The sequence below is a fragment of the Carettochelys insculpta genome, chromosome 1, assembly GCF_033958435.1.
Source record: "Carettochelys insculpta isolate YL-2023 chromosome 1, ASM3395843v1, whole genome shotgun sequence".
Taxonomy (NCBI): domain Eukaryota; kingdom Metazoa; phylum Chordata; order Testudines; family Carettochelyidae; genus Carettochelys; species Carettochelys insculpta.
In genome coordinates, this window is record NC_134137.1 from 66,016,139 (window position 1) to 66,042,944 (window position 26,806).

At 45.9% G+C, this 26,806-nt stretch overlaps 1 long non-coding RNA gene across 1 annotated transcript in view; it reads left to right on the forward strand.

Moving 5' to 3' along the window:
• The first annotated feature begins 3,157 nt into the window (after window positions 1-3,157).
• LOC142005154 (uncharacterized) overlaps window positions 3,158-26,806 on the forward strand; it is a 47,422-nt gene continuing 23,773 nt past the window's right edge. The window contains exon 1 of the long non-coding RNA XR_012643086.1: window positions 3,158-3,265. This is a non-coding gene — a long non-coding RNA (uncharacterized LOC142005154). The remainder of the gene's footprint in view (window positions 3,266-26,806) is intronic.

Genomic DNA, 26,806 nt, shown 5'->3' on the forward strand with positions numbered 1-26,806 from the left:
AACCAATTTACCCAAGGCTGTGATTGCTGGAAAAAAAGCTAAAATATGCTTGTGCACATGCAAAGAGGCTATGTCTACACTACAGACCAATTTCAAAAGAGGAATGCAAATGAGGGAAATCAAGAATGCAAATGAAGTGCCGATTTACAAATCTAGCACCTCATTTGCATAAGATCATCTGATCACTTTTTGGAAAAGATTTTAAAAAAAACAGTGTAGACAGGGTTCTGTCAAAAATAAACCTTCTTTGAAAGAACCCGTCTTCCTGAAAAAAATGAGATGTAGAAGGTTCTTTTGAAAAAGGGTATTTTTTTTTAAAGAATCCCATCACCACTGACTTTTTTTTAAAAAAATCTCATTCAAAAAAAGCGATAGGATGAGATTATGCAAAGGAGGTGTGAGATTTGTAAATCAGTGCTTCATTTGCATTTTCGATTTCCCTCATTTGCATTCCTCTTTCAAAAGAGGAATGTAGTGTAGATGTAGCCAGAGTCTGGCTTGGCATTTCTTTCAAGATTAGGCTCTAATTTTTGAGGAATACGCAGTATAGTTTTTAATTAATTTTTATAAAAAAACAACAAACATACAAAAAGGTGAAAGACTTCTAGTTTGTATATGCCACCAGTGCAACGTACCTCACAGGATAGCCAATGCATTTAAAAACAAACCAAATCAAAACAAAACATTAGCTTGTGGTCACAGTAATGTCTACTCTGCTGTTCATTTGACCCATTTGTACCTTACCCGTGTGCTTTTGTATTCCCTCTGTTGTCTCACTTTCTATGTCGGACATTCTTAAAGCTGTTTAAAACAAAAAAATCCAACCATCCGTGAAAGTGCAGGAGAAACTTGATTTGCGTGTAAATAATATGCTAGTCCAACTATTCAGTAGATTTTGTACTTTTCAGCTAAATTCTATACTGGGGTCTTGTGTCATGTTTGGACAGCTGCTGCTATTAAAACTCTTGCCAAGTACGTTTTATAAAAAGCCAGCTTCTAACTGCCATATTAACAATTACCCTAGGAAATTTACAGTCACTTCAATGCCAAATTCTGAAAACTTTCTGGAGCTGCTTTTAGGGTTGCTTTGAAAACTATTTTACGCTATAGAGGTTGCAAACACTTTGCTTTATCCCTACACTCTCCTTTTCTCATGGCAGATCTACCACAAAGTTATTTTTTAGAAAGTGATACTTCGGAGTTGGTGTGTTTCTTTATTTTGGGTAAACTTCAGACCAGGTGCTTCATTTGGCTGTGGCTAAAAATTATAGAATTGCACTGATAAACAAAAACGAATAACTCCACTGCTGGCTTTAGAGTGAACTAAACTCAATGACTTCACTATAGGCAAGGTGGTGGAGGAAGGGGTGGGGGGAAATGCACATGTGATGGAGATAGTTCTCAAAACATTCCTAGAAGCAGTAGCTCTTTCCTTTGGCAAATGACATGTTATACATCTGCACATGCAAAAGGAGCCAGACATGCTAAACCATGGTTTCCCAAACTGGAGGGCGTGCCCCCTAGGGGCCATGAAGAAATTCCAGAGGGGGCACGAGGCGACTCAGCCTCCTGCCCAGTCATTCCCCTCCCCTGAAGAAAAATCCAGCCTTTGCTTCTGGCTCTCAGCCCCTGCCATTTCACATGGGCAACCGGCACAGCCACTATAAAAAGCAGGCAGCTGGCGAAGGCCCACTGGGAGCTAGCTGCCTCCTGAGAAGGTGAGTGAGTGTGGGTTGGAGGGGAGGAGGATGGGGTTAGATGAGGGGCTGGGGGGGCCTGGCTTTGGGGGAGGGGAGGGACTCAGGCAGGCAGCTCACAGGCAGCTGGGGTGGCTGGCATGTGGAGAAAAGGTGGGGGGCCGTGATGCCAGAAAGTTTGGGAACCACTGCACTAAAGAGGAGCCGAGAGATCTCCGGAGGTGGAGGACCCGACAGAGAAGGCACAATTACAAGGTCTTTCCTTTCTCTTTGTCAAGTGAATCCCTAGCCTGACATTTTTGCAACTTAATAATTCTGCTCTTTGTGTAACCCACACACCTGCTGAGTGTGGGTCACTGTCCCATGCTGTGGCGCCTAGACTGCTTACAGGGAGAAAGACTGAGTATCCTCTGCAGCCTGGGCTGAGAGCTAGCTCACTTTTAGCTCAAACTGTAGAGGCTCCTGCATAGGATGACCATCCGTCATGTATTGGGTGGGACAGCCTTGTATTTTGGGCGCCAGACTGATTTTTCAAAAGCAGCTAATTGCCCCCTTTTTGCCCCACCCACCCGCTGAGCTTCTCCCTTGGCAGCGTGCACAGGGACAGCTGCTGGCTGGAAAGCACATGGACAGCTTATGTGCTCTCAGGCCACAGGAAGGGGGAGCCAGCGGGGGGCTCTCCAAAGACAGGGTAAGTTGGTGCTGTGCTTCCCTGTGCCTTTTGGGAAGCCGGGGGAGCACCAACAACTGCTGCCTCCTTCCTGGCTCCCCAAGACTCGAGGGAACACCTGCGACTGCCTCCTCCCTCTAGGCTCCAAGGCTTGCCGAAGATGAGGGAGCACTAGCGGCTGCCACCTCCTTTCCAGGTCCCCAAACCTCGGGGGAGAACCAGCAGCAGCCGCCTCACTCCCAGATCCGAGGCTCGGTGAAAGGGAGTCGGGGGGAGTACTGTTGTTACCACCTGCTTCATGGCTCCCAGAGTCTTGGCAAAACTGGGGGAGCACCAGCAGCTGCTGCCCGCTTCCCGGCTCCCTATACCTGGTGGATCCAAGAGGAGGCACCCCATCCCCATATCTCCCTGTCTCATCTTTGGGACAGGGAGATATGGTTGCTGATCTCATGCACTAAGATCCAGAGGTCCCGGGTTCACTCCTGCCTGTAGGCAGCTATATTTATATTAGTTTTCTGTGTTTCACGGTTGCTCAAAGGGATAGCCTATTAGGAGGCAGGGCTGAGACCAGCTCTTTTATTAATTCAGCTGATCCCTAACTAGGGTAGGATTCAAAGCATTTTGATGGATGAGATGATTGCATGGGAATATGAATTACAAGGGCGGCAGAGGGTGGTTTGCTGTACTTTTCCATATGTGAATATTTCTGTTTTACCCTCCTGTGGAGATTTCCCTCTCACTGCCAGGCAGAATTTTCATTCACAAAATGTGTACCTTCTTTCAGGTCTCTTTACAACTCGATGTTTCTGTTCCACTTGAAAGTAAATCAGAACCCACGGAAGAAAACCTGGCAACCTGAGGGCTGAATTTTTCTCCTCTATGAAGATTCTGGACAAAGGTAACTGTTGTAAAGCTTTGGCATACTGCTTACCCCCAGTACTGTGAAGAGATCACTGTGACCATGTTAAATCAGTCTTGCAAGACACCAACATTTCAAATTACATATTACACCCAAGAGAGGTGTGGTCCAATGGTGTGACCAGAGAGTTGCAAGTCAGAAATTAATGTGTTTTAATCTAGGCTCTGTTATTGACTCCCTTTGGCAAGCTATTTAAACAGCCTACCTCCATTTTATCCCCCTGTCACAAAGATAATGATACTTACTAAGGGGTAGCAAAGAGGGATTAAGAGGATTCACTTGTTTTTCCATGTGTGGAAAAACATTTGAAGAGGAGGGCAAAGGTTAAAAATTTTGCTGAAAATATCAGTGTTGCTCAGGTTTGAATTTGGAATAAAGTTTTGGTTTTTGATTTTTTTAAGAAGTGATCTATTTACGCTTTGCATGGTTGTCTTGGATGCAAAGGATTTGGTCTACTTCATATTGTTGGGCTTGATTAGATAAAAGGCACCGGGTGGTTGTCGCAATGATGGGTGAAACATTGCCTAGTCCCCTGTCTGGGCTGACATGCCCCTGAGCCCAGACACTGGTTTCTGCTTTGACTTGCTAAACTAGTTTATCAGGTGGGGAAAATGACATTGAATATTTTTTCGGCTGGCGTGTGTACAGTAAGGACATTCTTCTCCCAGGAGAAGAAGCCCTGACTCAGCTCCTCCTTCAGAAGTGTTTGTGTCACCATTGCCATGGCAGAAAGAAAAGATGAAATTTGGAATTTAAAAAATTGCATAGCAAGGCATGGATGGGGAGTAGAACTGTAAAACCATGCACAGCCTTTTAAGGGACATGTTGCTTCATTATTAAAATTGGGCAGAACTTCCTGGTGCCACTGTCAAAAAATAGCACTTCATCCTTTATTATTGCAGAAATGGAAGAGTCTGGAAATCTACTTTCCCTCTTTGTCTAGGCTGAAATCTGTCTCTTGCCCTGTGTGTAAGGGGTGTTCTCAAGCAAGTGTGGAGGTGGCTGACCCAGAGTAGAGTTGATTCTCTTCTCTCTTGCAGCTGACCTAGTTTTCCCAAAATTTAGCTGCAGGCTTCAGAGCAATGACCAGGGCAGTGTTTCTATGTGAACTGTGTTATAACACAGCCAGGAGCTGGAACTTAAAGTCTGAGCCTCCCTAGGTTTCAAGTTTGGGTACAGTTGGGACACAAATCTTTGGCTCTGGACCTGCCCCTTTAGTTTTGATTGTGACATGAGACCTATTTTCTAGACTTATTTAAATGCCACTCTGCGATCCTGCAGGACTTTGCTGCTGTCCTACCTGAGCACTAGTCCTGCAGAGTGGGAATGAAGCCAAAGGATTCTGTGGAAATCACTCTAAACAGCCCATAAAACTGAGAGGAGAAGTATAGACTTGTTACAGAATTCAACAGTACCACTGTACTGATCTCAAGGTATTCCCCACATTTCCCAGAGATGTGTTCCAGAGAGGCAGGTCTGGCCTTGGACCTGAATTCCGAATTCTAGCCCAACAATGAAGTTGGTGTGGAACTGAAAAATCCCTCCTCACCCTGTCTCTGGTTCCACAATAATTCGAGATCACAGTCACCTCAGTTTGCATTGGACAACTGCTTTAGGCAGTAATGGCGTCTTAAATAGGATTTTCAAATCTACTACCAAGCACCACACTCATCTGATCTCTGCCTAGGGAGTGTTCACAAACCGCTAATAAAGGTTGCTTGATTTCACCAGGGGAAGGCAGACAAGCACCCTGGCCAGTTTCACTTTTAGGCAGGATGTGCTGTTTCAGGTCTTCTTTCATAATTAAACTATTTATTTAAGCCCAATAAAGAATTTTTCCCTTGTTTGCTTAAGGGCTGGATAAATAAACCTAAACAACAGTGAGTCAAGCCAGGACGCACAAGCTAAACATTTACCAACTCCAAGAATTTTCATGCTTCTGTTTATCACTCTCCAAGAGGTTCTACTGCAGACGGCAGTTCACGTCTCACCTTCTTACATGTTGTAAAGGCCAAAGTTCGGCAGGTCCTGCTGCATCCAGTTAGTGGATAGATTCTTCTTCAGCTGTGTGTGTGCCAGCATTTGATAGGTTTCAAGCCTTGTCATATTTAACAGCCATTCCAGCAGTTGCATTCTGCATTTGCTGCTAGTCCATAGCTAATTACTTGCTCTTTAAATGCTGTTAGGACGGATGCAGTCTGTTAACGGTCTGATACTTTAAAAATACAAGGTTCATCTTTAATTCTACCTTGCTGGTGAGACTGCAGGCTGCTTTTTGGAAAGGATATTTTAATGAACGGTGAGTAAACTGCAAATTCTCGTCCCAGCACTCAGTCCAGGTCACTTGGATGATTGATGGACAAATTTGTAGGGGCAGAGCAGAAGCAGAGTAGCCCAAAGGTGACAGCAGATTCTTTAACAATCCCCACACCTGATTTTTCACACTTGCTCTCTGGTACCCCCGCAGGTTCCTGTCATTTGTCCCCTAGCTCCCAATGCAGTGGAATCCCATGTGGCCCACCGCAGCTGCAAGCGAGAAATTTATCTGTCACATTCCCAAGCCCTATATTGAAAGGCTGGGGTTGTATCAGGCAGTTCCAGCTGACACAATAGGACATTTAGCCTCTCAGACCTGAGAGCAGAGTTCTATGTTTCTCCTGCTGTTGGGGTTATGCCTCACTGGCAAAACCCAGGCCATGAGAGACAGGGCTGAGAGGCGACAGCCTAGAAAAGAGGGTGAATGGCAAGGCACTTTGCACAGGGGCCCAATAAAATGCCCACATCTCCCGTGCCAAGTGAAGCCCGCCCCCCTTTTCCCTGTCCCCCCCGGGGAGCTGCGTATGTGGAGGGCTGCTGGTTCAAGGGCTTATCAAGGGTGTGCTTGCAACATACCCTGGAAACCAAGGGATGGGGCGTCACTTGTGCCAGGCCTGTTAGGGGAGCGCTCTTTGAGATATACAAAGTGGGCCGTTCATTAGCTCAGCTTATGAAACCTGGGATAATACCATCATGTTTGTATAAATGGGACTTTGCCAGTAAGGCCGTGTCTACACGTGCCCCAAACTTCGAAATGGCCACGCAAATGGCCATTTCGAAGTTTACTAATGAAGCGCTGAAATGCATATTCAGCGCTTTATTAGCATGCGGGCGGCAGCGGCACTTCGAAATTGATGCGGCTTGCCGCCATGCGGCTCGTCCAGAAGGGGCTCCTTTTTGAAAGGACCCCGCCTACTTCGAAGTCCCCTTATTCCCATGAGCTGATGGGAATAAGGGGACTTCAAAGTAGGCGGGGTCGTTTTGAAAAGGAGCCCTGTCTGGACGAGCTGCGCGGCGGTGAGCCGTGTCAATTTCGAAGTGCTGCTGCTGCCCGCATGCTAATGAAGTGCTGAATATGCATTTCAGCGCTTCATTAGTAAACTTCAAAATGGCCATTTGCGTGACCATTTCGAAGTTTGGGGAACGTGTAGACATGGCCTAAGAGGGCAGGGAACTGGACTCGATGACCTCTTGAGGTCCCTTCCATTTCTCCTGTTCTGTGATTTCATAGAATCATAGAACACTAGGACTGGAAGGGACCTCGAGAGGCCATCGACTCCAGCCCCCTGCCCCAATGGCAGGACCAAGTACTGTCTAAACCATCCCTGACAGACATCTATCTAACCTGTTCTTAAATATCTCCAGTGATGGAGATTCCACAACCTCCCTTGGCAATTTATTCCACTGTTTGACTGCCCTGACAGTTAGGAACTTTTTCCTAATGTCCAACCTAAACCTCCCTTGCTGCAGTTTAAGCCCATTGCCTCTTGTTCTATCCTCAGAGGCCAAGAAGAACAAGTTTTCTCCTTCCTCCTTATGACTCCCTTTTAGATACCTGAAAACCGCTATCATGTCTCCCCTCAATCTTCTCTTTTCCAAACTAAACAAGCCCGATTCTTTCAACCTTTTTTCATAGGTCACATTCTCTAGACCTTTAATCATTCTTGTCACTCTTCTCTGGACCCTCTCTAGTTTCTCCACATCTTTTTTGAACTGCGGTGCCCAGAACTGGACACAATACTCCAGCTGAGGCCTAACCAGTGCAGAGTAGAGCGGAAGAATGACTTCTCGTGTCTTGTTCACAACACACCTGTTAATGCATCCCAGAATCATGTTTGCTTTTTTTGCAACAGCCTCACACTGTTGACTCATATTTATCTTGTGGTCCACTATAATCCCTAGATCCCTTTCTGCTGTAGTCGTTCCTAGACAGTCTCTCCCCATTCTGTATGTGTGAAACTGATTGTTGCTTCCTAAGTGGAGCACTTTGCATTTGTCCGTATTAAACTTCATCCTGTTTACCTCAGACCATTTCTCCAATTTATCCAGATCATTTTGAATTATGACCCTGTCCTCCAAAGTAGTCGCAACCCCTTCCAACTTGGTATCATCTGCAAACTTAATAAGCGCACTTTCTATGCCAATATCTAAATCATTGATGAAGACATTGAACAGAACCGGTCCTAACACAGACCCCTGCGGAACCCCACTTTTTATACTTTTCCAGCAGGATTGAGAACCATTAAGAACTACTCTCTGGGTATGGTTATCCAGCCAGTTATGCATCCACCTTATAGTAGCCTCATCTAAATTGTATTTGCCTAGTTTTTTTATAAGAATATCATGACAGACCGTATCAAATGCTTTACTAAAGTCTAGGTAGACCACATCTACAGCTTCTCCCCTATCCACAAGGCTCGTTATCCTATCAAAGAAAGCTCTCAGATTAGTTTGACAAGATTTATTCTTTACAAATCCATACTGGCTGTTTCCTATTACCTTACCACCTTCCAAGTGCTTGCAGATCATTTCTTTAATTACCTGCTCCATTATCTTTCCTGGCACTGAAGTTAAGCTGACTGGCCTGTAGTTTCCTGGGTTATTCTTATTCCCCTTTTTATAGATGGGCACTATATTTGCCCTTTTCCAGTCTTCTGGAATCTCTCCTGTCTCCCATGATTTTCCAAAGATGATAGGTAAAGGCTCAGATACCTCCTCTATCAGCTCCTTGAGTATTCTAGGGTGCATTTCATTAGGGACATTAGTCAACCCTGTTCTTCACACCAATGCAACAGAGGGCGTACCTGGCGCCTCCCATGAAAGGAGCCTTATTCCCTCCCATGGATAACGAAGCGATCTTCTGTGGAATACGGATGACACTAAGCCCAGGTCCCAGTTGGTGTATGTCAGGGTTGCAACACTGATTACACCAGTTGGGAAATTGGGCCAATTCTCTTTATAGATCATATAACCTCAGTGTGTGTGTGTATGTGTGTGCACGTGCACAGCCTACAAGTCCCCTCTCTGTGTCCAATCCATAGAGGGCATGATCTGATTGCAGCCCCACTTACAAAGCTTTATCTGAAACTAGCAGCCCAGGCATTTAGCAATGTGGTTCTAGTGTGTTGCCCAATGTGGCAGGGGTCACATAAGTATTTTTTTCCCTGGAACTTCATCTGCTATAGGCCTGAGCTGTAGCCACTCTCCACTACAACAAACACATGGCAACTGAGCTCCCAGATTCCAGACCTCAGCTACTCAAATAAAGATCTACAGTTCCCAGTCTAAGTGGTAGATTCTCTTGAGGCCACCAACACATTCAGCATAGCCATAGATCTGCCATCAATAAGACAAGGCTTTTTTTTGGTGAATTAGGTAGTGGCTCTCTTCTGATCACTGCTGCACACCTTGCTGTTGCGCACATACTCATATAGTGTAAAACGAAAGCCTTTATCAGTAATTCACGCAGACAGAAAGGGCTCCCAAGGAAAGAAAGAAAGAAATTATACTAAAATAACCAAAAGCTTCATCTGATTGGAAATGAAACAAAAGTCACTGCAGTTGAATTTATTTTCACTAGTTCTCAGCTTTACAGAGATTCAGCAAAATGAAATTTGATAATAATCCCAGCTAGTTATGGTATCCAAAAAGAGTGAAAATACCTTCAATTTGGGTGAAACCTGATGCCGCCAGCACTCTGCAGAATCCCTCTCTGGTGTATTTTCAAATCACATTCCTCCACTATTCTGTTAAGTGCTGCCCACAGAATCAACAATAAATCAAGCAACCTACAATATGGTTCTTTTTACAACGAATCTATAAATTTCACCGAACGATGGATTTCTTCTTATGAAATTTCAGTTGAGGCATGAGAGGGTACAGGGAACTCTTGGGTTTTACTGTATTACAAGTGCTTTGGTTAAAGAGACATTGTTAAAGTAAAACTTGACTCCACTCAAGCCCTAAATCAACAATGTTATTCCAGGTTCACTTTCTAGAGGGAAAATTTAGCTTTTAAATCAAGAACTACAACTATCTCAATCCCATCTGGGCCATCTAATTACAACAAACCCCATGAAGGTGGGCGTGGGCATGGGGTGAGTACACGAACGTTTCCTGCACGGTTCCTTCTTTCTTCCGGTCTGCTTTGTCACTATGCAGCTGTGCCCGCGTTCATTTTTAAACCAAGGTGGGATGTTTTATACTCCAGTTCAAGTGGGAATTAATTAGGGGAAGGTCTGTGGCCTGTGTCAGCTCAGATGACCACCATGGTGCCTTCTGGCTGGGGTTTCTATGGGTTTTAATAAGAATTCACATGGAATGGCACCAGAGAGCACAGTTCCCCATCACATTGCTCGCTCTGCTTGTCTCTTATAGCCTTCCCCTGACTCTGGCTGTTTTATCTATTCAGATTGTAAACTCTTTAGGGGCAGTCACCTACCACAGTTGAGCTGTACTTTGGGTTGGCAATAAGCACTACTCCCCTGCATATGATTAGCTTTCAAGGCCCTGCAGGTTCCTGAAGGAAGAGGTGGGGTGGGGAAAGTGAGAGCAGCTTGGCTTGGGATGACTTACTCCCTGGAGCAGGAAACAGCCAGCAATCTGGATTTGTTGTGTTGCTTCCAGCTCACCTACCAGGATGTTTATAAATAGGCATTCATGATCATCCAGTCTTGGCTCTGGATGAAAATCCAAAATGTTGGATGATTCTCCCAAGTCATCCAAGCCTCTTGAATGATCAAAGCCTCATAAAAACAGACTTTTCCATGAGATTTCTGGGGTTTCAACATCCTGTCCCAAACAGGAATTTCACGACTCTGGTGTGCGAGTGAACAGTGTCCCTTTTTTTAAAATTTCACCAGACTTTTGGGTGTAGTGGGCATTCTTTCCTGGCATGAGCTACTGCCCAGCTAGAACAGGGTCATCCATGTCCACCCTGATAGGTTCCCTTGGGGCTTTCCATGCATTTGGTCACATCACTTGCCCCAGTCTCCCGCACCACAGACTCTGAGAGCATTGACTCTGCTTCAGACCCCACTGCTGCCTGATCCCCCACACAGCCCTAAACTGCAGAAGCTAGACTCCCTTACTGGCCCCACAGCCTGAACCCATCTGCCGCCTGTACCCCCCTGTGGGCCCTGCAGCCTAACCCTCTGGCCGCCTGTACACCCCGCTGCCTGACACCCCTGCCATACCCCACTGCTGCTTGTAATCCCCACAGCCCCACGGCCAGACCCCCCTGCCCTCTGTAACCCCACCGCCAGACCCTCCCTGCAGCCACCTGTACCCCCTGCTGCCCTGTGGCCTGACCCCCTCTGGCCCTGCGGCCCCAAGCCATGGCAACCAGACCTCGCTATCGGCCCACAGCCAGACAGCCAGACCTGCCCTGCCACCTGATCCCCCGTGGCCCTGCAGCCCCCGCCAGTCCCAAACTGCAGCAGCCTGAACCCTCCACCCCAAGCTGCCACCAGATTTTAACCCTCCCTCCCACTCACAGTCCCAAACTACCCCCAGCCTTTCACCCTCCCCAACCCAAGGTTCACTCACCTTTCAAAAACAGCACCACCCGCTGCCACTCCTTCCCTAAGTTAGGAGACTTAAGTAGCAGCGCCAACTTTGAAATAGCGCCCGTTACGGCTACACGTGTTGGGCGCTATTTCGAAGTTGAAATCGACGTTAGGCGGTAAGACGTTGAAGTCGCTAACCCCATGAGGGGATGGGAATAGCGCCCTACTTCGAAGATGAACGTCGAAGTAGGGCACGTGTAGACAATCCGCGTCCCGCAACATCAAAATAGCGGGGTCCTCCATGGCAGCCATCAGCTGAGGGGTTGAGAGACACTCTCTCTCCAGCCCCTGCGGGGCTCTATGGTCATCGTGTGCAGCAGCCCTTAGCCCAGGGCTTCTGGCTGCTGCTGCTGCAGCTGGGGATCCATGCTGCATGCACAGGGTCTGCAACCAGTTGTCGGCTCTGTGGATCTTGTGTTGTTTAGTGCAAGTGTGTCTGGGAGGGGCCCTTTAAGGGAGCGGCTTGCTGTTGAGTCCACCCTGTGACCCTGTCTGCAGCTGTGCCTGGCACCCTTATTTCGATGTGTGCTACTTTGGCGTGTAGACGTTCCCTCGCAGCGCCTATTTCGATGTGGTGCTGCCCAACGTCGAAGTTGAACATCGACGTTGCCAGCCCTGGAGGACGTGTAGATGTTATTCATCGAAATAGACTATTTCGATGTAGCGTGCACGTGTAGACGTAGCCTTAGGAACTCATCAGAGATGTTTACATATAATTTAATAGGAATTTAGTGTCCCTCTTACAAGTTTCTGCCTACGAGCAGAAAGTTGGGAACCAATTGTGCTCATAAAGCGAGGGATGAGCATACATTCCATCTCACTTCCAAAGGCCAATCTCCTAGTTCAGTTTAATCTCAGCCTCTACCTAAATTCCACAACCTCACTGATACTCCTGTGGAGGAAGACAAACAAACAAACTGTGATTCCCGGTTCCTTCCTGCTGCAAACAGCAGCACAGGTAGGTGCCGAGCACAGAGAATATGCAGCGAAGGTCCACATCTCAATGAAGGTCACACCCATGCAATCTATATGCCCATAAAAGCCCAATTTCATCCTATTTCACCAATAAAGGGTGAAACATTTTAAAAGGCGATTTTATTTTCACCAACACCTTTCCATTAATTTTTCTTCTAATTTTAAAAGCAAACAGAGATATATATGGTGCTTTTACCATATAGACACATTATCTATAAAATCTGAGCTTGAAAAAGTTCTGGAAATCTGGAGTTATTTGCAAAGTCAAGGGATTTTACTGTTACCTGATAAATTAAGTGTTCCTCATAGAACACCTTTAATAAAGGAAATTGTTTGTTTCAGGAAGGGATTGATTTTTTTAGGATAAATCTGTCTATACCTTAGCTAATTAGAGTTTAGAGGGTCAAAGCACTGAAGGACAGAGGGCATCACTTGCAAGCGGTAAAGCTGGCTTAACACTTGATGTAGCTCAGGAATGGGCAGCTGGCAGCCTAGAGGCCATCTCCAGCTCACCAGATTGTGTTATTTGCTCTGCCACAGCCTAGCATAGCAAGCAAAATCCTGCATCTGTGGCTGCCAGGGCCAGGAAGGGAGCAGGGTGCAGCAGGAGAGACCAGCCTAGCCACAAATGCATGTTACATGACACTGTGGTGGACTCTTTCTAATTGTCACTGGGTGCAGTGTGAGCCGGGGGGCTGGAGCCAGGTGCTGAGCCCAGCTTCTTTTGGACAGTAGCCATCACTGCAGAGCCGGTGTGAGGGCGGGTTGCTTTGCAGCCCTACATCACCCCCCTGTGGGTACAGGACCAGACCCTCCAGGAGAGTTCCCCCTGCCCAGGAGTAGACCCAACCTTTCCAATATAAGGCTTGATATATGTTTTTTGGGGGCGGGGGTGTTGGTGCTCTGCTCCCTTAAATCTGCCCATCTCTGATGTAGGCAAAAAATTATCCTTCCACGGATGTGCTTTTCCACGTGTCTGTGGCTGTGTGCCAACAAAACATCAACTGGTAGTATTGCAGCAAAGGTAACTTTTGTCCTGGGCAATATGAAGAAACTGCAAAGTGGCATTTCAGCTCCAGGTCTTACTCAAAACCTTCAGAGATGGTTAAAAGGCTATTAGCAAACGAGTCTATGTAAGCTTATTTTTTCACATCTTTTTTGTATGTAACAGCCTCTTCAAAGAAGGGAAATCAAGGGCCAGATCCTCACTCTGCTGATTTACACCAGCTAACAATGAGGCCCCCTATTTCTGAGGTCCACAAAACTAGTGAGTTTAAAAAATCTTTGATAGAGGGATAGAGTTCAGCAAACCAACCCTAGTTATTTAGGGCAGGGTTTATGTAAAGGCTTTCATCTGAAAACTGTTATTGAAATCCATGAGGGATTTGAATGTACAAAGAATTGAGGAACAAACACTTAGGCTACGTCTACACGTGCACCCAACTTCGAAATAGCTTATTTCGACGTTGCGACATCGAAATAGGCTATTTCGATGAATAACGTCTACACGTCCTCCAGGGCTGGCAACGTCGATGTTCAACTTCGACGTTGCTCAGCCCAACATCGAAATAGGCACAGCGAGGGAACGTCTACACGTCAAAGTAGCACACATCGAAATAAGGGAGCCAGGCACAGCTGCAGACAGGGTCACGGGGCGGACTCAACAGCAAGTCGCTCCCTTAAAGGGCCCCTCCCAGACACACTTTCATTAAACAGTGCAAGATACACAGAGCCAACAACTAGTTGCAGACCCTGTATATGCAGCACGGACCCCCAGCTGCAGCAGCAGCAGCCAGAAGCCCTGGGCTAAGGGCTGCTGCCCACGGTGACCACAGAGCCCCGCAAGGGCTGGAGAGAGAGTATCTCTCAACCCCCCAGCTGATGGCCGCCATGGAGGACCCCGCTATTTCGATGTTGCGGGACGCGGATCGTCTACACGTCCCTACTTCGATGTTGAACGTCGAAGTAGGGCGCTATTCCTATCCCCTCATGGGGTTAGCGACTTCGACGTCTCGCCGCCTAACGTCGATTTCAACTTCGAAATAGCGCCCAACACGTGTAGACGTGACGGGCGCTATTTCGACGTTACTGCCGCTACTTCGAAGTAGCGTGCACGTGTAGACGCAGCCTTAGACTCCAGAAAACTCATCCTCTCTCTTTTAGGAAGCTGTGAATTAAAAGTTCAACCCAAAACTTGCAAGACCAAATCTCTGCGATTTTTATTTTATTTTAACTCTCTGGAGATGACAGCCAGCTCTTGCATTCCTACACCCATGTGTCCAGCAGTCCTGAAGTGCAACTGTAGAGAGCCCCTTTTATTCTCTGGTTAATTTTTTAGAAAATATTAACCAAGTGTGCCAGCAATGATTCTTGAATTTATGTAAAATCATCACATATTCAGCTAAGGAAACTGTTATGTATTTATGAAGAGCCAGTTTTCCAAAAATTGTACAAATCCAGTAATTATTACTAGAACTATTTATTACAATTTGAAAGTCAGTGCCCAAGAAGGATGAATGTCAGGGCTACATTTTCAGCTATGCATACAACAAAGCCCTCAACAGAAGTGCAAATTTTAGGCAATTGTGTACGCAAGCTGAAATCGCCCAGTTTGTGCATGCCAATATAAAAGTTCCAGGAAGAAAATCAGGAGTAGATGGGGGAAAAGATGAAGTGCATCAGCTTCACCAGGGTCTGAAACCTGGGTCTCTATTTCAGAGGCTTATTCATTAACATTTGAAAAATAAATCAATACCCATAGTTTCTCCTCACAGAGGACAATGATTAATGCTTTATAAAGACCTAACATGAAGGAACAGATCCTTTTGGTCTTTCCAGTCTCTGACGCAACAGAGATTTCACTTGCTTTACATTTTTTCTGTTTCGTTTTTCAGCATGTTTGCTCAGGCATACAAATGAAAGAGACAGGAGAGAGAAATTTCAATTATGAAACCAAAGTAAGAAACACGTATGGGTAGCTGAGCTCATAGGCTAACCTCTAGACAGCAAGGGAAGTTAAAACAGAAATGCAGCTGACAGCCGTTGAGATATAAGTAATGGCCTCAGAAAGTTAAGGAAACCTAAGGGATGGTAATGAGGGAAGGAAGGTCACTAATTTATTGTGTCTGTCAAGCATTTTACTGGAGACTGGGAACAGGCCATGATACTTGGCATCTCATATAGTCACTAATATGCATGCAAAGTAATCGGAACAACCTCACAGCTTTATACATGCACTTAATGCGGGTGTGAATGATGAAGATGCAAAGACATGGTGGGTCTGGCCCCGTATTTACTGTGTAACAGGGGTGATGCATTGAGGAGGGGGCACATGATATTTCTGTCAAGGTTTGTATGTTCTGCTGTGAACCTTGCTGTATACCACCAGAACCAACGCACTCTCTAATCTTTTCCCCATCTATGTGCAGAATAAATGCTGTTATATGCACTGAGGTATGTGTGGATGTGCACCACCAGTAGAAATACATGCTGCTGTCTGTGGACGCTGTGGGTGTTCTGCTAATCAGCTGGGTGGCATTTGATTCTCTCTTTCACACAGCTGACAGAGAACACTGACCTAAAATTTAAAAATTTTCCCCCACCCTCCCAGCAACAATTATGCATCAGCTCAGCTGTGTACATTAGTACTACCACTATTACACAAGGTATAAAATGGACCGCTGGGGGAAATTCTGTGCAGGGGCAAGTTAAACTTAGACAAGGCTCATTATCACCAGCACCTAGCACCCCAGAAAACTTCAGAATCCTCAAGTGTGGCATTTTCCAAAGCAGATCATTTTTTCCTGATCAAATCTTGCCATGTACTTCCCTGTTTAAAGCTATAAACCATCCCTTGTTCCTCAGACCACTCTGGGGAGCAGGGTGGAGGGGACAGAGAAACAACATGTAGGTCACTATTTTGAGACACTGCTGAAATTTTACTTGTAACTGCCCTCGTTTTTCCACAGCTGTTTATGAATAATGGGAATCTACAGTCAAGTGATTTGCACAAGCCTGTACCTGATTTAAACACGTGAGCAAAATAATGGAATGTGCCAATTAGGTGTACGGTTGAATGTTTATTTGAAGGAGCACAAGTAAGCAAGTTGTACAAGAACAGTCCATTTCTTCCCCTTGATTTAATACAGCTGAAATCCCAAAATATTAAGAACAAAAAGGGCTAAATATTTTTCTCACACACACACACACAAGTTCAAATGGCCCAGAAAATTCTGCAGTAAGTCCTCTCAATTTATGACATTGGTCTATCCATTGCTTTTTTTTTTTTTGTAAAAATTAAAAGAGCCAGTTCTCAGCTTTCCCTTCCCAGCCAGTCCTACAGTTAGGGCTCCAGAGGTGCCAGTACTCAATACTGACAAGTACCAGCACCAAAAATAGCACTGTCCCTGTCTTAAGTGTGCTCCCTTGCCCCATTACTAAAGTATCTGAGGGCCTCATATTCCTTCATGTGTGCATCCTCACAACACCACTTGAGGTAGGTAAATGCTGTCTCCCCGCCGCCCACCTTCCCATTTTACAAACAGAGAAATGAGACAGAAAGACCAGGGCCAGTTTTTGAGAGGTATTTAGCTGCCAAAGGGGATTTTTTAAAAGCGCATAAAGAGGATAGGTAATTGGAGTTGGGAGTTTTACAATCCCTTCAGCACCAATCTGCATCTATATGCACCTTCAGCCCTTTCAGATCTGGTGCTGAGTGATTTGCCTGAGGTTGCACAGGAAGGTATGTAAGAACAAAGAGATAAACCGAAGTCTCCCAAGTCCCAATCTAGTCTCCTGTTGGATGGTCCTTCTTCTCTTCTACATATTTTGCTCATTTCACACATAGATTAGGTTGCTTTTCAATTGCTCCTGTAATTTTAAGTTCCCTGTATTGAAAATGCAGCCAATTTTGGCCTCTGTTTAGTCGAACTGAATCAGAAATTCCCCAGGCTTTTATCTGAGAACTTTCCCCAAAAAGCCAGTTGTCATTATCCATTCCCGGTGTACTTTGCTGTCACCCATGTAAGTAGTGAGCATCACTCACTCCGCACCCTCAACAATATCTAACTGCTCTGCCCTGTTAGGTTCTTCATGTTCCAGGAGCTGTCATGGACCTGTGTGGACTGCCAGGATAACAGTCCCTTGGAGGATCAGAGCCCAAGACACAGAATTACTGCACTTGCATCAGCACAGACTCTAGCTCCATCTTATATTTTTGGTGGCTGGATAGCTCAATCAATAGACATGTAACCAGACATGTCAGGCATACAGTTCATTAAAGTTTACAGCTCTTTTGAAAGGTAAATCTTGCAGCGCCTGCCTGTTTTGCACACAGCACTCAATTAGAGTCTGATTTCCCATGCAGCGTGGCAGGTGCATCAATCTTCAATACAACAGAGCTTTACAGTGAGACAGTGATGCTCAGTCCCTGGGTGCCCTAAGTCAAACCTGGTTGCTAAATAAATTGAAACAATTATGTTGCTCCCTGCTCAAGCTTTAGCACTCGGGGAGGTGGGAAACAACATATAAGCCAGTGGTGCTGAGCAAGAGAATTTGTCAGATGAGGGGCGGTCCAGGGCTTCTGCCCCCTGGTGACGCAGGCTCCCTGGGCTGCTGCAGCCCCAACCACCCACCCCAGCCCAGGCTCCCCATGGCTGCCGCGGGGATGCAGCTCCAACCCAGGGCTGCTGAGGGGCTATCAGTGGCTCTGGCTCCATCCCCTGGCCCTGCAAGGCAGGCTGGGACTCTGCCTCTGGCCTGCATGCTGCTACGGGGCAGTCAGGGCCTTTGGACCTGGACCCAGACCTGGACCCATCCTGGCCTGTGGATCCTCAGAGGGTAGTAGCCCCAGCCCCAGCACTCTCTTGTCGTGGAACACTCATGGTCCTGCTGGACTGTGGATATGACCAGACAAAAGAGCACCAGATTTGAGAGATGCAACCTGTCACAATAGCTAATACGTTTCTGATGCATTTGGGTCAGTTCTCTATTTCCTAAGGCATGGCCCTTGCCCATGCTGCTTCCCTAGGAGGAGGGTTTTAAAGTTAAAGCACAGATTAGGAACTCAAGAGATCTGGATCCTGTTACCAGTTCTGCAGCAGCTCTCCTGAGTGACCTTGCACCTAGCAGGGGTGTGTTAGTGCAAACAGACAGACACACACGAGCTGTGCTCAACCTAGTGCTCTGAGAATTGCAGCACCACTGAGGTGGCTTGGGCTAATTGCCTCAGTATAAATCAAGGCAATCAGCTGTGGGACTGTACTCAGGTGGTGAGTCTGAGCCACTGCCTGCATCCCTATGGCCACACTGTGGTTTTTTTAGTATAGCGGCTGAAGTACAGTAAGTTCATCTCTGTTGACCTCCCACCTCTGAGCTGAGGTGTACGCATTAGTCTGAGGTTTTCCTGGCTGTAAGAGGAGGAGGAGGATTTTTCTTTACCTCGCAGGACTGCTGTGAAGTTTACTTCATTAATATTTGTAATGTGCTTTATACCTCTTAGCTGCAAGGGTAAAGATGCACCCTTGCAGAAGGAACCTCACACAGCATGGAATGCTGTACTGAAAGGCAGCAGAGCCTATCTTTGCAATTACAGAGCTCCTTCTATCAGATGGTATCAGTTTGGCTGATGGGTCTTATTAGGTAAGTGGTAGGTGCATTTTCTATCTAAGGAAATTGAGGCACATGGAGAAGAACGTTTGTGACAGGAATAGAACGTGTGTCTCACAGGTCTCAATGTGCGCCTTAGCAACAAGGCCATCCTTCCTGTCTGTAGGGTCACATCTGCTGAAGAGTGACATCCCACACCGGACGAGCTGCTCTGACACTTGCAAAGACAGAAAAATCCAACTGCTCAAAATTGCAATAGGAAAAAGTGAAATTCATTTTCTTTATTTTATAAAGAAAAAGATGCCCCTGCACTGTGGAGCTATAATGGTTTACCTCAGCTAAAGAGATGGGCCTACATATCTCGACAATATATTTCTGAGGTTGCTGTTTTCTTACAATTTTTCTAAGTAGTAAGGTGGCTGAAGAAGAGAGATCCCACTGCTTGTTTACTGCTGTACATCCAAAGAGTGGAGAGAAACTGGAGCACTTTCAGGCACTTATAATTCTGACAAAGGCACCTGTATACTGATGTTAGGGAATGACATGAAGCAGCTTTATAGTTCATCAGAACAGGATGATACATTACTAAGAGAGAGACGCCTTGTTTCACTGTAATTAGATTTGCATTTCTCAGAAATTTTGAAGATACTATGAATTAAAGTCACTCTATAGGCAGGTTATCTATTCTGGCAGGTGAGACAAATAATAGTGTGAAAAAATAAACAGGAAAAGCAAGAGGTTTTGTGTCACTTGAGCCAATTAGATTAAAAGAGCTCTGCTGGTGATGATTTTATCTCTGTTTTCTGACGCACACAACAGCAATTGTATTCAAACAACTCTAAATGGCTGATGGGTTTTTATCCACCTGGTGATTCTAGACTGTTAGTAACATCACTGATATTGTTTTCAATACTCTGAACCGTGTAATTAAGATATCTGAGAGTAAAATCAAAACCTTATATCACCTTTGAGTAGCATGCTTGCTAACTAACCTGCCTTGTTCATGGAGCTGTAGCTAGGAGTCACAGGTGGCATGTTTAAGTGCTAACTGTTTAGTTATTGTTAGAGCCTCAAATCTTCCTTTTCTCAGAAAAGAGAGATTAGGGTACAGAGACCAGCTTCAGTTTCAAGAGACTTGGGATTGATTCTGCTCTTGACTCTGGTTTCAAATCTTTGTAGTGCCATGGACTAGCCTGGACCTACAGTAAGTTAACTGGTGAGTACGAGCAAATCAAGCTCTCCATATTTTATCTTTTCCCCACCCTAATCCCCTTTTAAACTGACAGAGTGATCACGTATCCTCCCTCCAATTTGTTTTCTTTACATGACCTCGTGGGGGAGGGACCAATTCCTGCGGATGGCTCTGGATCACTCTATGAAGTCAGGCTAAGAACTTCTAGATGAAGCGTAGCACTTCTTAAAAGTCGTTAAAAAAAGTTATAGCTAGCAGCTTCAGCTTGTCACTCTGATTAGTGGACTGGATATATTTCTAGTACAACTCCTTTTTCAGGATATTGGAAAAAATTCAGGTGTTAAATGGAGAGCCCAGTAAAGATTATTCAGTTCTTGGTAGAGCTGAGGAATTTTTCTAACTTCTACACCAAATCTAACTATTTATGTTGGTCACTTCAAACCAAACCATGAATCTGTGTAGAAACAGGTGATTTTAATATAGTATCTCACTTGTCAAGGACTCTGGAGTTCTATTAGGAACTGAAGACTGGTAGGGAGCTCCTAGGTCACAGAATTGGATCTCTTGCCAGAGAGGACAACCCAACATAATCCTGTTAATGAGTTTGTCAAGATCCATCTTAAAAATAGTTTGTTTCCCAAATGGTTAAGTAGACAGATGCCATGGAAGCTTTGACCCTCCCCAACAATCTGCTATCCCTCAACAAGTGCCTCCCACCGGCCCCTTGATCTGCAGTTATGTAGCAACAAGGGACAACATGAGCCAAATAGTCAACCTTTTCCCTCAGATTTTTTTCCTCAGTCAAAATTTCTCTCACAGTCAACTCCATACACCAACTCTCTGCACACTGTAGAACTTCAGTTGTACATAGCAGTGCATGCTAGGAATCCTGAAGCACCTGTTCCACAGTAGCGATGACTGTGCGTGGAAATTTCTCAACATTTCTAATAAGAATACAGATTGTGAAGTAAAGGATCCATTTGGGTTCGTTTATGCACTCAGCAGGAGCCCCACAGTAGGACAGTGTGGTGAAAGCTGCTGGGTTCTCTTTTGTCAGCCTGAGTTCAGCTAAAAGGGCCCGGGAATCCTGACACTTACGTAAGTGCAAAATAGGAGAATGATTAGTGTAGTGTTGAGAATGGCAAACACAGGTGGTTTCAATTGCCAGTGAAACACTTCTTCCTTCAGTAGTGGAACTGTACTTTTGACTGTTGTGTGACATCTGCTCCCTTCCATGGGAACGTTAAGGAAATGTGACAATATTATGGGTATGTCAGTCATTTTAGTCCAATCTCTATCATATGAAGGCCTTGTTAATGCTTCTTTAATTAGCTTAATGTCTAATGGAGATCCTCACATCTAACCCCCGCCCTGATACTAACTAATTTGTGTCCTTGAGTCACTTAATCACTCTCAAGTTCCCCTCCACAAAATGGGATGAATCCCTGCATGCTGTTGGAGGTTTAGTGATTAAACTAGTAGTATTTTTAGAGCTTTTAATATGAGAAGTGCTATTTTTATTGTGAGGGAGTTGCCTCACTGCTGAAGCACTGCATGACCTAATGGCTTGCTCTCTGTCTTGGGCCACCTGCTGACAGTGGCTCAAGTACTGCTGGGGTCTCTTCCCATAATTTGGTTCCTCTGGTCAGGACACTCTTTGCTCCACCCTTTCTAGAGTAATAAACCTTCCCAACATCCAAAAAAAAAAAAAAGGTCTTCAGCCCCAGCTCCTGGCCCTGTGACCATCATACCCTTCTCTCAGGCTCTCTATTATACCTGTCTACTTCTCTGGTCTCAAGCTCCTTTGCCAGTGCTTCTAAGGAAACCTGGGCCCTTCCACTACTCCGGGTTCCAACCCTGGGAGCCTATAATTAGCAGTCAAGTTCTGCTCAGTCTGTTTCCCGTACTGTTTCACTGAGCTGCTCCTTATCCAGCCTCTATTAGTCCTTCTTCCTGACAAACTCTCCAGGTTCACCCTTTGGTCAAGGCTAAAGCTCTCAGGACCCCCCTCTGGAATCCCCCAACAGAATCATGTGCCAAAATACATAAACAAAACCCACTTCACTGGACCTCCCTCTCAATTAGAGGTTTCTCAGGGCTGTCTCTCTGGAAATTTCACTTCCTCTTCTTGTCAGGGCATCCCAGCAGAGCCTGCTCCACTCTCGTGGCTCTTTTATGTCCCTCCTGGCTTCTTGCTACCACCCTCCCCTGCTCAGATGAGGATTGCAGGATTTATTCTTCCCCCAGTCTCTAATCCTAGAAACTGAAGGCAAGATTTTTCCTTGCAGACCCCTTCTTCTTTAACCTTTCTCCTTTCATAATCACCACTTGGCCCTGCCCTAACTGGGCTTCTTCTCCAATTAAGAATGGTTCTCCCCTGAGGTGCGAAGTCAGGCCACACACTTGGCCTCTCAGGCCTTCATTAATCCCTTCATTGCCTGTGTGGCACATTTCCCCTGATCACAGTTGTCACTAAAATCTTGGTGGTGAAGAGAGGAGGGAGTGAGCCATTCTGCCTGGCAGCTCCCTGATTGTGAATTAAGTCTCTCCTCTCCTGGTGAATAAAATCTAAAGAGCTGATGAATGTGAATTGGAATTTTCTGCTGAAATACAGCATGGAACTCTTCCTTTAGAAGTCACATTAATACAAATGGAGCATGAAATTGAAGTCAATAATTAGCAAGTCAATCCCAATGGGAAGGTCTTGGCAGCTTTGGCCTTCCGGCTTTGTGCTAAGTGGTTCCTTGGACTGATAGGGGAAACACTTCTCTTTTGTTGCACACCACAGCAGAGTTCAAAAGGCTTTACCTGGGGGTATGACAATGAGGTGAGTTAAGCTCTGGCAAAAATGAAGATACTGCAAAGCAGATCAAAGCTGATGGTTCAGCTTGCCAGTGAGCGCTGCAAAGCTCGGTGACAGGAACAAGCAGATTCTGCCTGAGTGCGCTTGTCATCAGAGTCCCTGCTTGCTGAGTGGCTATTTGCTGATGTTTATTGCTGCTGTGAAACAAGGAGTAAGACCTTCAACTCTTGACCTTTCGCTTTGAGTGTGAACTTCTGCATTTGAACCACACTGAGTATCAGTTGCTCACATACATCAACATGATTTATTTCATATCACGAGAAAAGCAAACACGTTTTTCAGACCATTAACATTACTGAACCTTTTTTAAAAAAGAGACACCTTTTTACTGTTTGTTTGTAGTGTTATGCAGCCTCGTACCACACTGCTAGGGCCTGATCCAGCCCCACCACCCCACCAAAGACAGACTCCCAGGTGTCTCTGGATTAGTCAGTTAATGAGAAAACGGAACATATTGAAAAACTATGCCTGCAACCTGATGTACTTGTGGTTTTGTGGGCAGTACTCTGTGCTGCATTTCTGCTTCCCTGGGGGCTGGGTTCTAATGGTTTTGATGGATTTACTCTGGCTTTACATGGGTGTAAATAAAATTGAATCTCCCTGGCTGTGTGAAATGTGAAACCAGGGTGTTCATGTGCAGAAGGAGGGGGATGTCTTGTGTTCCTCAGTAGAGCTGCACAGATTGCCTTGAAGTTGATCTCAGCAATAAACCACATAAACTGTTTATCAAAGGCCCAGTTTTTTCACATACAACCATTTAGGTGGGAGCAGGGTAGTAAACCTGACCCGCTGTAAACATGTCTCTCATGTTTACTCCAACTCCAGAGTACAGGGCTCGAGGAATACATAAGTATCTATGAGCTGCAAGGAGCACGCTCGCCAGAGACACTTCATCAGCTGCAAAGCGTGTCTCCTCTTCCCCTCATTCTGTGCCAGCCACCTCAGTAGTGGCTGGTGGACCTGGTGGATGCCAGTGGCTGCAGATAACACTCCTCTGGTAGGAGTCACAGAGCAGGCAGAGCTGGCTAGTGTCACACATGGCAGCATTAGCAAATCCCCGACTGTAACATAGACTGTCATTGGCTCTTCCCTTGGCTTCCCAGGTGCTCCCGTTCTTAGGCTGCACCAAAACTACAAGATAAAATTGACTTTATTAATATTGATTTTTGTAACTCTGGAATTTATAAAGTTGATTTTGGCTATCCTCACCTCCCCACATGCTCCTCACAAAGTCAGCTGATTGCTGCCACCCTCAATTAGCAAGCATTGACTATTGCAGGTGTAACACTGACAGACCTGGGTTGCTCACAGAACCTGTGAGCATAGGGTCTAAAACCCTGCACTCTACCACGTGAGCTAAAGGCTAGCTGGCTCTGAGCCAAGGCTGTAGAGCAGAGCCTTCACTCACCCCAGATGAGGTCTCAGTGCCTCTGGGTACTACACAGTATCACAGAATCACAGGGCTGGAAGGGACCTCAGGAGGTTGTCTAGTCCAGCCCCCTGCTTCAAGCAGGATCAACCCCCACTAAGTCATTCCACCCAGGACCTTGTCCAGCTGGGACTTAAAAACTTCAAGGGGTGGAGAATCCACCACCTCTCTAGGCAACGCATTCCAATGCTTCACCACCCTCCTGATGAAGTAGTTTTTCCTAATATCTAATCTACACCTCTCCCTCTTCAACTTCAGACCATTACTCCTTGTTCTGCCATCTGACACCACTGAGAACAGTTTCTCACCCTCCTTCTTAGAGCTCCCCTTCAGGAAGTTGAAGGCTGCTATTAAATCACCCCTAAATCTTCTCTTTTGTAAACTAAACAAGCCCAAATCCCTCAGCCTATCCTCATATGTCTTGTGCTCCACACCCTTAATCATCTTTGTTGCCCTTCGCTGAACCTGCTCCAGCAAATCCACATCCTTTTTATACTGGGGGGCCCAAAACTGGACACAATATTCCAGATGTGGCCTCACCAGTGCCGAAAAAAGAGGAATAACTACTTCTCTAAATCTGCTAGAAATGCTCCTCCTAATGCACCCTAGTATGCCATTAGCCTTCTTGGCTACAAGGGCACACTGTTTACTCATATCCAGCCTTTGATCCACCGTAACGCCTAGGTCCCCTTCCATCATACTGCTGCTGAGCCAGTTGGTCCCCAGCCTGTAACAATGCTTGGGATTCTTCCACCCCAGGTGCAGGACTCTACACTTCTCCTTATTGAACCACATCAGATTTCGTTTGTCTCAGTCCTCCAATTTATCCAGGTCCTCTGGATTCTCTCTCTACCCTCCAACGTATCTACCTCTTCCCCTAGTTTTGTGTCATCCGCAAACTTGCTGAGGGTGCAATCCAGTCCCTCATCCAGGTCATTAATAGAGATGTTGAATAACACTGGCCCCAGAACCGAGCCTTGCGGCACTCCACTTGAAACAGACCGCCATCCAGATATTGAGACATTGACCACTACCCGTCAGGCCTGACCATCAAGCCAGCTTTCTATCCATCTTACAGTCCAAGGATCCAATCCATATTTCCTTAACTTATGGACAAGAATGTTGTAGGAGACCGTATCAAAAACCTTGCTGAAATCAAGGTATATCACATCCACTGACTTCCCCATGTCCACAGAGCTTGTTACCTCATCATAGAAGCTAATCAGATTGGTCAGGCAGGACTTGCCCCTGGTGAATCCATGTTGACTACTTTTGATCACTCTCCCCTCTTCCAAGTGCTCCAAAACGGATTCCTTGAGGATTCCCTCCATTATTTTCCCATGGATTGCAAGTAGTGAATTGGGGGAACCTATCACACAGTTCCCTCATCCCTGTAGCATTCTGGATATGCTTGCTGGTCTTTGACATCATCTGCCCACATAACATTGTCCTCATTCCCCTCCCGTGTGAAGCAAATGTCCATTTTTCCAGTTGGAAGGAAGGAAAAGTAGCTCATTGACAGAGATGGCAAAGTTAACAGACACCTCTTTCTTCTGTAACTGAATTCTCAACTGGCCATCCACTGATTGTCCCCCCTCCCATGATTGCATCCAATCCCTGAAAATAACACAGGGACCCTGAAAAGCTTGAAGAAAGAGTTAATAATAAATTTTTTGGAACAAGAGAGCTGCTGAGGGGAAGGTATTTGGAAAGTTTAGGAAAAAATATTTTGGTCTTCCCTCTTCACTACACAGACATTTCCGGCACGGGAGTGAAACGTGGCAGTAAAACTTCATACGCTGAACTTACAACGGAAACAGGAATCTCAGCTGGGCCTCCAACCTGTGTTTTTCGGGGAGTCAAAGCATGAAGAGAGATAGGAAATGTCAGGAAAAAGGTTTTATAACAAATATCAAAGCAGCAGGTGTCTGCCATGGGCAGAAAGCCCCCGAAAATATTTTTGGCCAGGGGGACTGCGGTCTGTGGCTGCAGAGCCCGTTGAAATGTTGAAGTAGTCCTCCCTTCACCCCACCCAGAATAACTTAGCCACCGAGGACAACTTCCTCCTTGGTGGCAGCAAGCCCCCGAGTATCTTAGCCACCGCGGGAGACTTCTACGCGGTGTCAGAAAGGCCCTGAAAATATTTTTGGTGGGGGGCCAGTTGAAGTAGTTCCCCCAGATATCTTAGCCACCAGCAGCATGGTCAGCACTGAACAACAGTTATGGGATCGGGGGCTACCCACATGATGTGGCTGAGCACGGGAAAGACCTCGACCGCATGGTGTCTGTGGGGAAGGGAGGGTGGTACACACATATGTAAACCACTAAGAAGCTTCTTGGCCTCTTATACAAGCATCACCCCTCACAACAGCCTTGTTGCCACGTGGTATGGTGGGGCAGCGGCTAGTGCCAGGCAGCACAGAAAAAAATGCCAAGTGTAGAGACAGAACCACGAACTCCATGCTGGGGCTGTTTGTAATGGATAGATGTGCTCACACCACTAATAGCAAAGACAGAAAGACATTTCTCAGGCTCTCATACAAACATGAGCCCACAGCCACAGGCTTCCTGG